The 12,315-nt window shown below is 47.1% G+C and overlaps 1 long non-coding RNA gene across 1 annotated transcript in view; it reads left to right on the forward strand.

Annotated features, from left to right (window-relative positions):
• Nucleotides 1-258: 258 nt before the first annotated feature.
• LOC134970275 (uncharacterized) overlaps nt 259-12,315 on the forward strand; it is a 66,897-nt gene continuing 54,840 nt past the window's right edge. Inside the window, exon 1 of the long non-coding RNA XR_010189752.1 lies at nt 259-442. This is a non-coding gene — a long non-coding RNA (uncharacterized LOC134970275). The remainder of the gene's footprint in view (nt 443-12,315) is intronic.

Genomic DNA, 12,315 nt, shown 5'->3' on the forward strand with positions numbered 1-12,315 from the left:
CTCTGGCGATGTAACCTCTGCACTGAGGCATGCGAGAAGACACGTCTAGCATAACCTAGCCAGGATAATGAAAAGTGCTATTAATGCAATGACTTCCCGCAGCTGCTTTGTGAGATCTAATTTCTCTCTAGGAGATCAAGTTCCCCCTGGCAGATAGTGAGAATAAATCCAAGTATTATTTAATTATGCTTTTAACAATAAAGGCCACTTTAATCTGCAACCTTTTGGAAGCCCTTGCCTTGTAGTCATTTATTCAAACAATGAAAAAGTCACCAGATATTTATATTGGCAAGAGTTATGAAAGAATGGAACACCTATCCGGGGCATTAACTTACGCTCTAACTGGCTCTGTGGAAGCTGCGACCTCCGCTTTCATTAGAACGGAGATTATTTAATGCATTGTCATCCGCCGAAGAGGAATGCTGTATATCCAAAGGGAAAGGTGAGCTCATTCGTGTTTCTTTTCAGAAAGATCTGTTCTCTAGGATAATTCCCTCAGTACAGGGCCCTTAAATGTCAGACCTTCAATAGGGAAACGTGAGGTCTGTACAAGGTTAAGGACAGTAAATTCTCCTCGGCTGAAGCTCTGGGAAGGAATTGCTTCTGTCCTTCCCTCTGCAGACAGGAACTGCAGGTATTTTCCTGAAATATAATACTTTATAGTTACGCAATGGCGTGTCATTTATGCAAAGCGCAGTACTTTTCCAACCATCATTTATATACATGTAGCGCCTGATTTACAAATGGACGCAGTAAGCGCAGCACCTTTGTACGTGGCGGCTGTGCAAAAAGGATGCGGCCTCTGGCTTCAGCACGCCCAGAAAATCAACCTGAATGCCCCGTTGTCTGGAACGCTGCCTGTCACTGCGCCCAAACACCATAGCAGCCCCAAATTTTCTCATTCGCAGTGCAGCCTCTGTGTCACCTTCTGCAGCCTCTGCATCACCTCCTGCAGCCTCTGCATCACCTCCTGCAGCCTCTGCATCACCTCCTGCAGTATCTGCGTCACCTCCTGCAGCCTCTGCATCACCTCCTGCAGTATCTGCTTCACCTCCTGCAGCCTCTGCATCACCTCCTGCAGCCACTGCATCACCTCCTGCAGTATCTGCATCATCTTCTGCAGCCTCTGCGTCACCTCCTGCAGTATCTGCGTCACCTCCTGCAGTATCAGCGTCACCTCCTGCAGCCTATGCATCACCTCCTGCAGTATCTGCTTCACCTTCTGCAGCCTCTGCTTCACTTCCTGCAGCCTCTGCGTCGCCTCCTACAGCCTCTGCATCACCTCCTGCAATATCTGCATCACCTCCTGCAGCCTCTGCTTCACCTCCTGCGTCACCTCTTGCAGTATCAGCATCACCTCCTGCAGCCTCTGCATCACCTCCTGCAGTATCTGCTTCCTCCTGCAGCCTCTGCTTCACCTCCTGCAGTATCTGCTTCCTCCTGCAGCCTCTGCTTCACCTCCTGCAGCCTCTGCGTCACCTCCTACAGTATCTGCATCACCTCCTGCAGTATCTGCATCACCTCCTGCAGTATCTGCATCACCTCCTGCAGCCTCTGCATCAACTCCTGCAGTATCTGCATTACCTCCTGCAGCCTTTGCATCACCTCCTGCAGCCTCTGCTTCCCCTCCTGCAGTATCTGTGTCACCTCCTGCAGCCTCTGCATCACCTCCTACAGTATCTGCATTACCTCCTGCAGCCTCTGCGTCACCTCCTGCAATATCTGCGTCACCTCCTGCAGCCTCTGCATCACCTCCTGCAACCTTTGCGTCACCTTCTGCAGCCTCTGCATCACATTCTGCAGCCTCTGCGTCACCTCATGCAGCCTCTGAATCACCTCCTGCAGCCTCTGCATCACCTCCTGCAGCCTCTGCGTCACCTTCTGCAGCCTCTGCGTCACCTTCTGCAGCCTCTGCTTCACCTCATGCAGCCTCTGCATCACCTCCTGCAGCCTCTGCATCACCTCCTGCAGCCTCTGCGTCACCTCATGCAGCCTCTGCGTCACCTCCTGCAGCCTCTGCGTCACCTTCTGCAGCCTCTGCGTCACCTCCTGCAGCCTCTGCATCATTTTCTGCAGCCTCTGCGTCACCTCATGCAGCCTCTGCGTCACCTTCTGCAGCCTCTGCGTCAGCATCATTTTTCAAAAAACCATTCTAGAAATTTCAACTTGATTTGAAATAATGTGGATTAAACGGATAATTTGCATGTGAGTAAAATGTAATGCTTTATACTATCACACCATTCAGTATAGCGTTGTTTAAAGTGTAAAGGAGTATTTCCTGCCTGCCTTGTCACTATGGCAAAAGACAAATCTTTTGTTTTATGTCTCCTTGTCTTTAAAGTAATCAAATCTTTACCATGTACATATTATTGTAATAGATATGATTTTGTTATTGTATATATTTAAATATGACCAGGTGAGTGTTTATTACACCCCTTCTTGATGGAAGGGGTTTAACCAGGAGTTGCCCAGGCATTATCTGGTCTGAGACTCTAGTTGGGTTTGATTGTTCCAGGCTGTAGCCATAGATCCAGCCCTAGGCATAGTCTTTATAGGCAAATGCCTAGGGGCATCCCAAGCCTAGGGCCGTCTGCGGATTGGGGCATTTGGACGGCTTCTACCGTGAGCTCAACTGCTCCGATCGGGCGCATGCAGCACCTCTTTTTTCTTTTCTTTTTGGTTGTTCGTTTTGTGGTGGAGTTACAGGTTCCCCATTAGAGGCAGCGGTTCAGTGTTTTCATTATATTTGTATGTTATATTTGCCAATCTCTCATTGTCACTCACTGTAAAAGATTACTTCCACAGAGCCCCCTCCTTAATATGCCATCAGAGCCCCGCAGCCATAGGGTAGGGTTAGGAGTCAGGACTCAGTAGAGGCGCCAGTAGAAAGTAATGCAGGCAGCTGCTGCTGCTGACAGTGTGGAAAGCAGTCACGGCTGAGACACAGCGCTGCCCGGCCAAACGTTTAATAGGTGCTGTCCTAACGCCGGCTGACGTACTGCGCTAGTCAAAGTTCCCAGCAGCTGCACTGAGCCCCTGCTCCACTTGAACGGCCTTGAGAGCCAGTCCTGGCAACGCTAGTAACAACAACCTTGCGGGCGCCTAGTAAAAGGACACCCCAAGAGTACATTATTGAACCATCTTGCTCTTTAAACATATGGCTCTGTCATGATGTAGTTAAAGAGCAAAAGAGTGTAAAGATAGTGTAATAATGTTGACAAAGCTGTTGACACAGCGAAACGCGTCGGTTTTTAAGAAGTCCTCCAGTACAGATCTCACAGATATCCTGGAACACGCCTAGAAGTCCACCCTTGCATAAACGGGGAACCATTTGCTGTCCAAACAAGGAGTATAGGACCAAGGTTTCAATAGGACTCTGCTGTCCGGAATCAAGCAATAAAGGTCTGTGCTTCTTACTCCGTAAGGACTAACAACATCTGACAAGTGATGTATGCACCTTTGGGACTGTGGCTTTATTTCCATGGACTTTAAACAGGAGATCATGTGAGGCTTCTATATATGATATCTATTCAAAACTGCTGTGTTGAGTTTGCCCCATTTTTTTTTATATTGCCAAATTTTAAAAGCATTTATAATTTTCTTCATATAAGTACTTATGATATGTTGCAACAATTATTTTCCTTTTTTTAATAAATTGTGTATCTTTATATCCAGTTCATAGCGCTGTATACCCTACTTTCGGAAATAATAATGTCTTCATGATAGAATAAAAACACCTGCAGTGCTAATATACAGTATATATAACATTTTATTGTTGCAGCACTGGAGGTGTACCTTAAATATTAATAGTCAATGTTTAAATCATACTTGCCTACCCTCCCAGAAAGGCCGGGAGGCTCCCGAAAATCGAGTGGCCCTCCCGCCCCCCCCCCCCACCGGAAAGGTTGGCAAGTATCCCGCTTTTCCTGGAAGCCCCCGCACTCCCCCTCGGCCGCCCACAGCAGAGAACAAATGGGCGGTCTGACGGGGATACGATGACCCGACTTGCGTCATCGTAGCTCTGCCCCCCCGCTGTACAGTGCCTGTTTTCTCTGCACTGTCTAGCGGGGGTGGGGCTACGATGACGTGACTATGGTGCCACACCCCAGGACTGCTTGCTTTCCCAATCAGCCACGCCCCCAGACCGCCCACATTGCCACCGGATATGCCCCCATTAGCCTACTACGCTGAAGCCTCCCGGAGGGTGGTGCAGCAAGGTAGGTAACTATGGTTTAAATAAAGGGAAGGGGAAATCCTGAACACTAGACAAGACCATAATAGTACAGGTGTATGTGAAAATGGTATCTGAAGGTCCACTATACAGAGCCAATAGATCCCAATAATTGGGATAACACTTATTGTGTGGATCTGCGCCCCTGAGAGGTAGGATTAGCACAGGGCTTGGAAAGAAAATAGACACTTGTCTTTGTGGGTGCACTCTTGAAAAATGTTTCAAATAAAACATAACTTTTAATATATTTAATTTGAATGGCTATGTAGAAAACACAAGATGTTCAATATAGACACAACATCTACACCGGCACTATGATTGCACCAACCATTTCACTTCATATACTGTACTTGCTCTCAAAATTCATAGATGGCATATATGCACATTTTCCCATACAGAGCCACAGTAGTTGTATACTGCCTTTCCTAGGAGTAGTCTCAACAATTAAACAGATAATACCCATGTAAATATTATCCCCTTCCCCTCCATAGGGCTTGCACTTACTGAAAAGTTAATATTTGCCACCATGCCTTCACACCGTTATAACACTGCTGCAACTTACAGTATGTCCACATGTTCAGAATTTTGATGCTGGCATAATGTAATGTTGACACTGTCAGAATGTCAACAATGATATTTTAGCCTAACCCTGATTTCATATGTCGATATCCGAACGACATTTTCCCAATTGCTCAAAGAAGTAAAAATGGAAAGAGGACTTAGCCTGTGCTCCTTCTGGTGTCTCAGATCAGTCAATCTCCATGATTTTTGCTCAGTGGTTTACTCTGGAACAAAACACATATATGGATTTATAGTGAATCACAGTTTAATAAAAATGTAAAATCAGCAGACAAGCGTGTAAAACACAATAGCAGCATATCACAGATGAGTAAGTGTATAAAAACACAATAGCAGCATATCACAAATGAGTAAGTGTATAAAAACACAATAGCAGCATATCACAAATGAGTAAGTGTATAAAAACACAATAGCAGCATATCACAAATGAGTAAGTGTATAAAAACACAATAGCAGCATATCACTAATGAGTAGGTGTATAAAAACACAATAGACATATCACTATGAGTAAGTGTATAAAAACACAATAGCAGCCTATCACAAATGAGTAAGTGTATAAAAACACAATAGACATATCACTATGAGTAAGTGTATAAAAACACAATATCAGCATATCACAGATGAGTAAGTGTATAAAAACACAATAGCAGCATATCACAAATGAGTAAGTGTATAAAAACACAATAGCAGCATATCACAAATGATTAAGTGTATAAAAACACAATAACAGCCTATCACAAATGAGTAAGTGTATAAAAACACAATAGCAGCATATCACTAATGAGTAGGTGTATAAAAACACAATAGCAGCATATCACAGATGAATAAGTGTATAAAAACACAATAGCAGCATATCACAAATGAGTAAGTGTATAAAAACACAATAGCAGCATATCACAAATGAGTAAGTGTATAAAAACACAATAGCAGCCTATCACAAATGAGTAAGTGTATAAAAACACAATAGACATATCACTATGAGTAAGTGTATAAAAACACAATAGCAGCCTATCACAAATTAGTAAGTGTATAAAAACACAATAGACATATCACTATGAGTAAGTGTATAAAAACACAATAGCAGCATATCACAGATGAGTAAGTGTATAAAAACACAATAGCAGCATATCACAAATGAGTAAGTGTATAAAACACAATAGCAGCATATCACAAATGATTAAGTGTATAAAAACACAATAGCAGCCTATCACAAATGAGTAAGTGTATAAAAACACAATAGCAGCATATCACTAATGAGTAGGTGTAAAAAAACACAATAGCAGCATATCACAAATGAGTAAGTGTGTAAAAACACAATAGACATATCACTATGAGTAAGTGTATAAAAACACAATAGCAGCATATCACAAATGAGTAAGTGTATAAAAACACAATAGCAGCATATCACAAATAAGTAAGTGTATAAAAACACAATAGCAGCATATCACAAATAAGTAAGTGTATAAAAATACAATAGCAGCATATCACAAATGATTAAGGCCCTCATTCCGAGTTGTTCGCTCGCTAGCTGCTTTTAGCAGCTTTGCACACGCTAAACCGCCGCCCTCTGAGAGTGAATCTTAGCTTTGCAGAATTGCGAACGAAAGATTAGCAGAATTGCGAATATAAATTTCTTAGCAGTTTCTGAGTAGCTCCAGACTTAGTCCTACACTGCGATCAATTCAGTCAGTTTCATTCCTGGTTTGACGTCACAAACACACCCAGCGTTCGCCTAGCCACTCCCCCATTTCTCCAGACACTCCCGCGTTTTTCCATGACACGCCTGCGTTTTTTCGCACACTCCCAGAAAACGGTCAGTTTCCACCCAGAAATACCCACTTCCTGTCAATCACACTACGATCAGCAGAACGAAGAAAAAACCTTGTTACGCCGTGAGTAAATTACCAAACTTTTGTGCAAATTTACTTAGCGCAGGCGCACTGCGAACATTGCGCATGCGCAGTTTGTGACTAATCGCTCCATAGCGAAAAAAAATAACGAGCGAACAACTCGGAATGAGGGCCAAAGTGTATAAAACCACAATAGCAGCATATCACAAATGAGTAAGTGTATATAAACACAATAGCAGCATATCACAAATGATTAAGTGTATAAATAAAACCACAATAGCAGCATATCACAAATGAGTAAGTGTATAAAAACACAATAGCAACATATCACAAATGAATAAGTGTATAAAAACACAATAGCAGCATATCTCAAATGATTAAGTGTATAAAAAACACAATAGCAGCATATCACAAATAGTGATGTGCACCGGAAATGTTTTGTGTTTTGTGTTTTGGTTTTGGATTCGGTTCCGCGGCCTTGTTTTGGATTCGGACGCGTTTTGGCAAAACCTCCCTGAATTTTTTTTGTCGGATCAGGTGTGTTTTGGATTTGGGTGTTTTTTTACAGAAAACCCTCAAAAACAGCTTAAATCATAGAATTTGGGGGTTATTTTGATCCCATAGTATTATTAACCTCAATAACCATAAATTCCACTCATTTCCAGTCTATTCTGAACACCTCACAATATTATTTTTAGTCCTAAAATTTGCACCGAGGTCGCTGGATGGCTAAGCTAAGCTACACAAGTGGCCGACACAAACACCTGGCCCATCTAGGAGTGGCACTGCAGTGTCAGACAGGATGGCAGATTTAAAAAATAGTCCCCAAACAGCACATGATGCAAAGAAAAAAAGAGGTGCACCAAGGTCGCTGGATGGCTAAGCTAAGCGACACAAGTGGCCGACACAAACACCTGGCCCATCTAGGAGTGGCACTGCAGTGTCAGACAGGATGGCAGATTTAAAAAATAGTCCCCAAATAGCACATGATGCAAAGAAAAAAAGAGGTGCAATGACGTAGCTGTGTGACTAAGCTAAGCGACACAAGTGGCCGACACAAACACCTGGCCCATCTAGGAGTGGCACTGCAGTTTTCTAGCGAGAGGATGAGTGCTCCATCCTCATGTGAATCTGAACCACTAGCCACGAACATAGGCCAGGGCCTCAGCCGTTCCTTGCCACTCCGTGTCGTAAATGGCATATTGGCAAGTTTACGCTTCTCATCAGACGCTTTGAATTTTGATTTTTGGGTCATTTTACTGAACTTTTGTAGTATACTTGACGACACAGAGGTAGGTAGAGCAGTGGCCTACTGTACCGTACTGCTATATATTATATACTGGTCGTCAGCAAAATTATGCACTGTCCTCCTACTATATATACTGCGCACAACTAAAATGCACCACAGGTATGGATGGATAGTATACTTGACGACACAGAGGTAGGTAGAGCAGTGGACTACTGTACCGTACTGATATAATACTGGTGGTCACTGGTCAGCAAAATTCTGCACTGTCCTCCTACTATATACTACAATGCAGCACAGATATGGAGCGTTTTTCAGGCAGAGAACGTAGATATTTTCAGCACACTGAGCACAGATATTTGCAAGCACACTGAGCACAGATATTTGCAAGCACACTGAGCACAGATATTTGCAAGCACACTGAGCACAGATATTTGCAGCACACTGAACACAACTGAGAGATCGCTGCACGTCCTCTCCCTATCATCTCCAATGCACAAGTAAAAATAGCGGCGACGCGCGGCTCCTTATATAGAATACGAATCTCGCGAGAATCCGACAGCGGGATGATGACGTTCGGGCGCGCTCGGGTTAACTGAGCAAGGCGGGAGGATCCGAGTCTGCCTCGGAACCGTGTAAAATGGGTGAAGTTCGGGGGGGTTCGGATCTCAACGAACCGAACCCGCTCATCTCTAATCACAAACGAACAGGTATTCCAATGGAGAAAGGTGCAGTGGATAATTTCCAAATCCTCTAGAACTGTGGCCAAACAGTTCTACACCAGTATACAGGCTTTTTTCAGGGAATCCCTGAATTCCCTTTTCCACGTCACACTGGAGCAGAAGAATAACTCTCCTTGTCTCTTTCTCCGACGCGTTTCAGCCCCCACGCTGGGGTCTTTTTCAACATATATGGATGTATTTTCACTATACATCCATATATGTGATTGGTTCCATGGTAAACCACTGAGCAAAATTGATGGAGATTGACTGATCTGAGACACCAGAAGGAGCGCAGGCTAAGTCTTCTTCCCATTTATACTTCTTTCAGCACTTGGTGAAGGGAAAGGGCCTCAGGAAAGAGTTCTATTTCCAGCTGCTCAATTGCGCACTATTAGATTTATTTTTGTTGTTTTTAGTACATTTTCCCAATGTGGATATTCTGAGTGTTGTCATTCTGACTACACCCCAATTCTTAGAACTTGTATTAGACCCTTGACATAGTGCCCCCGAATTGATAGAGCAAGACATTTCATTACAGCAATATATCAACTGGTGAGTGTATGGCCAACTGCTGATTCCTAATCACTTCATGTCTCCTAGCAGCATGTCTAACAATGATCCATACCATTAGGAAGACGGGTACAGCGGTCAGGAGTGACTGATTACTGGTGTGCAGGCAGGCTTTATGGTGTAAGTGGGTTGGGAACCGGTCAGGATCCCGGTGGTAGGGTTCCCGACAGTCAAAATATGACCCTGAAATCCCAACACTACTCAGAATGCCGGCAACACACTTTCGGCACCAGGATACCGATCGCCGGAATAACACACAAGGATTTGCTGGACCACCAGAGAGGTAAGCTGGGGGGGTGTTAGGTTTAGGCTGCGGGGAGAGGGTTAGGGTTAGGCACCGCCGGGGAGGGTTAGGCTTCGGGTGATGTTTGGTTAGGTTTAGGCTGCGTTGAGAGGGGGTTAGGGTAAGGCACCACCGGGAAGGGTTAGGCTTCGGGTGATGTTGGGTTAGGTTTAGGTTGCGGGGAGGGAAAATTAGGGTTAGGCATGCCTGGGGAGGGTTAGTCTTCGGGTGATGTTGTGTTAGGGTTAGGCTGTGGGGATAGGGGGTTAGGGTTAGGCACCGCCGGGGAGGGTTAGGCTTCGGGTGATGTTGGGTTAGGGTTAGGCTGTGGGGATAGGGGGTTAGGGTTAGGCATGCCTGGGGAGGGTAAGGCTTCGGGTGATGTTGGGGTAGGGTTAGGCTGTGGGGATAGGGGGTTAGGGTTAGGCACCACCGGAGAGGGTTAGGCTTCGGGGGATGTTGGGTTAGGGTTAGGCTGTGGGGATAGGGGGTTAGGGTTAGGCATGCCTGGGGAGGGTTAGGCTTCGGGTGATGTTGGGTTAGGGTTAGGCTGCGTGGAGAGGGGGTTAGGGAATGACATGCCTAGGGAGGGTTAGTCTTCGGGTGATGTTGGGTTAGGGTTAGGCTGTGGGATAGGGGGTTAGGGTTAGGCACCGCCGGGGAGGGTTAGGCTTCGGGTGATGTTGGGTTAGGGTTAGGCTGTTGGGATAGGGGGTTAGGGTTAGGCATGCCTGGGGAGGGTTAGGCTTCGGGTGATGTTGGGTTAGGGTTAGGCAGCGGGGATAGGGGGTTAGGGTTAGGCACCACCGGGGTGGGTTAGGCTTCGGGTGATGTTGGGTTAGGGTTAGGCTGTGGGGATAGGGGGTTAGGGTTAGGCCTGCCTGGGGAGGGTTAGGCTTCGGGTGATGTTGGGTTAGGGTTAGGCTCCGTGGAGAGGGGGTTAGGGTTAGGCATGTCTGGGGAGGGTTAGTCTTCGGGTGATGTTGGGTTAGGTTTAGGCTGTGGGGATAGGGGGTTAGGGTTAGGCACCACCGGGGAGGGTTAGGCTTCGGGTGATGTTGGGTTAGGTTTAGGCTGTGGGGAGAGGTGGTTAGGGTTAGGCACCACCAGGGAGGGTTACGCTTCGGGTGATGTTGGGTTAGGGTTAGGCTGTGGGGATAGGGGGTTAGGGTTAGGCACCACCGGGGAGGGTTAGGCTTCGGGTGATGTTGGGTTAGGGTTAGGCTCCGTGGAGAGGGGGTTAGGGTTAGGCATGTCTGGGGAGGGTTAGTCTTCGGGTGATGTTGGGTTAGGTTTAGGCTGTGGGGATAGGGGGTTAGGGTTAGGCACCACCGGGGAGGGTTAGTCTTCGGGTGATGTTGGGTTTGGTTTAGGCTGTTGGGAGAGGGGGTTAGGGTTAGGCACCACCAGGGAGGGTTACGCTTCGGGTGATGTTGGGTTAGGGTTAGGCTGTGGGGTTAGGGGGTTAGGGTTAGGCACCACCGGGGAGGGTTAGGCTTCGGGTGATGTTGGGTTAGGGTTAGGCTGTGGGGATAGGGGGTAAGGGTTAGGCATGCCTGGGGAGGGTTAGTCTTCGGGTGATGTTGGGTTAGGGTTAGGCTGCGTGGAGAGGGGGTTAGGGTTAGGCATGCATGGGGAGGGTTAGGCTTCGGGTGATGTTGGGTTAGGTTTAGGCTGTGGGGATAGGGGGTTAGGGTTAGGCACCGCCGGGGAGGGTTAGGCTTCGGGCGATGTTGGGTTAGGTTTAGGCTGTGGGGAGAGGGGGTTAGGGTTAGGCACCGCCGGGGAGAATTAGGCTCTGGTGGATGTTGGGTTAGGTTTAGGCTGTGGGGATAGGGTTATGCACCACCTGGGTGGGTTAGGCTTCGGGTGATGTTGGGTTAGGTTTAGGCTGTGGGGAGAGGTGGTTAGGGTTAGGCACCACCGGGGAGGGTTACGCTTCAGGTGATGTTGGGTTAGGTTTAGGCTGTGGGGATAGGGGGTTAGGGTTAGGCACCACCGGGGAGGGTTAGGCTTTGGGTGATGTTGGGTTAGGTTTAGGCTGTGGGGATAGGGGGTTAGGGTTAGGCACCACCGGGGAGGGTTAGGCTTTGGGTGATGTTTGGTTAGGTTTAGGCTGTGGGGAGAGGTGGTTAGGGTTAGGCACCACCGGGGAGGGTTAGGCTTCGGGTGATGTTGGGTTAGGTTTAGGCTGTGGGGATAGGGGGTTAGGGTTAGGCACCGCCGGGGAGGGTTAGGCTTCGGATGATGTTTGGTTAGGTTTAGGCTGTGGGGATAGGGGGTTAGGGTTAGGCACCGCCGGGGAGGGTTAGGCTTTGGTGGATGTTGGGTTAGGTTTAGGCTGTGGGGATATGGTTATGCACCTCCTGGGTGGGTTAGGCTTCGGGTGATGTTGGGTTAGGTTTAGGCTGTGGGGAGAGGTGGTTAGGGTTAGGCACCACCAGGGAGGGTTACGCTTCGGGTGATGTTGGGTTAGGTTTAGGCTGTGGGGATAGGGGGTTAGGGTTAGGCACCACCGGGGAGGGTTAGGCTTTGGGTTATGTTGGGTTAGGTTTAGGCTGTGGGGAGAGGTGGTTAGGGTTAGGCACCACCGGGGAGGGTTAGGCTTTGGGTGATGTTGGGTTAGGTTTAGGCTGTGGGGATAGGGGGTTAGGGTTAGGCACCGCCGGGGAGGGTTAGGCTTCGGGGGATGTTGGGTTAGGTTTAGGCTGTGGGGTTAGGGTTAGGCACCACCTGGGTGGGTTAGGCTTTGGGTGATGTTGGGTTAGGTTTAGGCTGCGGGCAGAGGGGGTTATTGATAGGCACCACCCTTTATAGAACATGTTCCCGAAGAT

This window comes from Pseudophryne corroboree, chromosome 11 (assembly GCF_028390025.1).
Source record: "Pseudophryne corroboree isolate aPseCor3 chromosome 11, aPseCor3.hap2, whole genome shotgun sequence".
NCBI lineage: Eukaryota > Metazoa > Chordata > Amphibia > Anura > Myobatrachidae > Pseudophryne > Pseudophryne corroboree.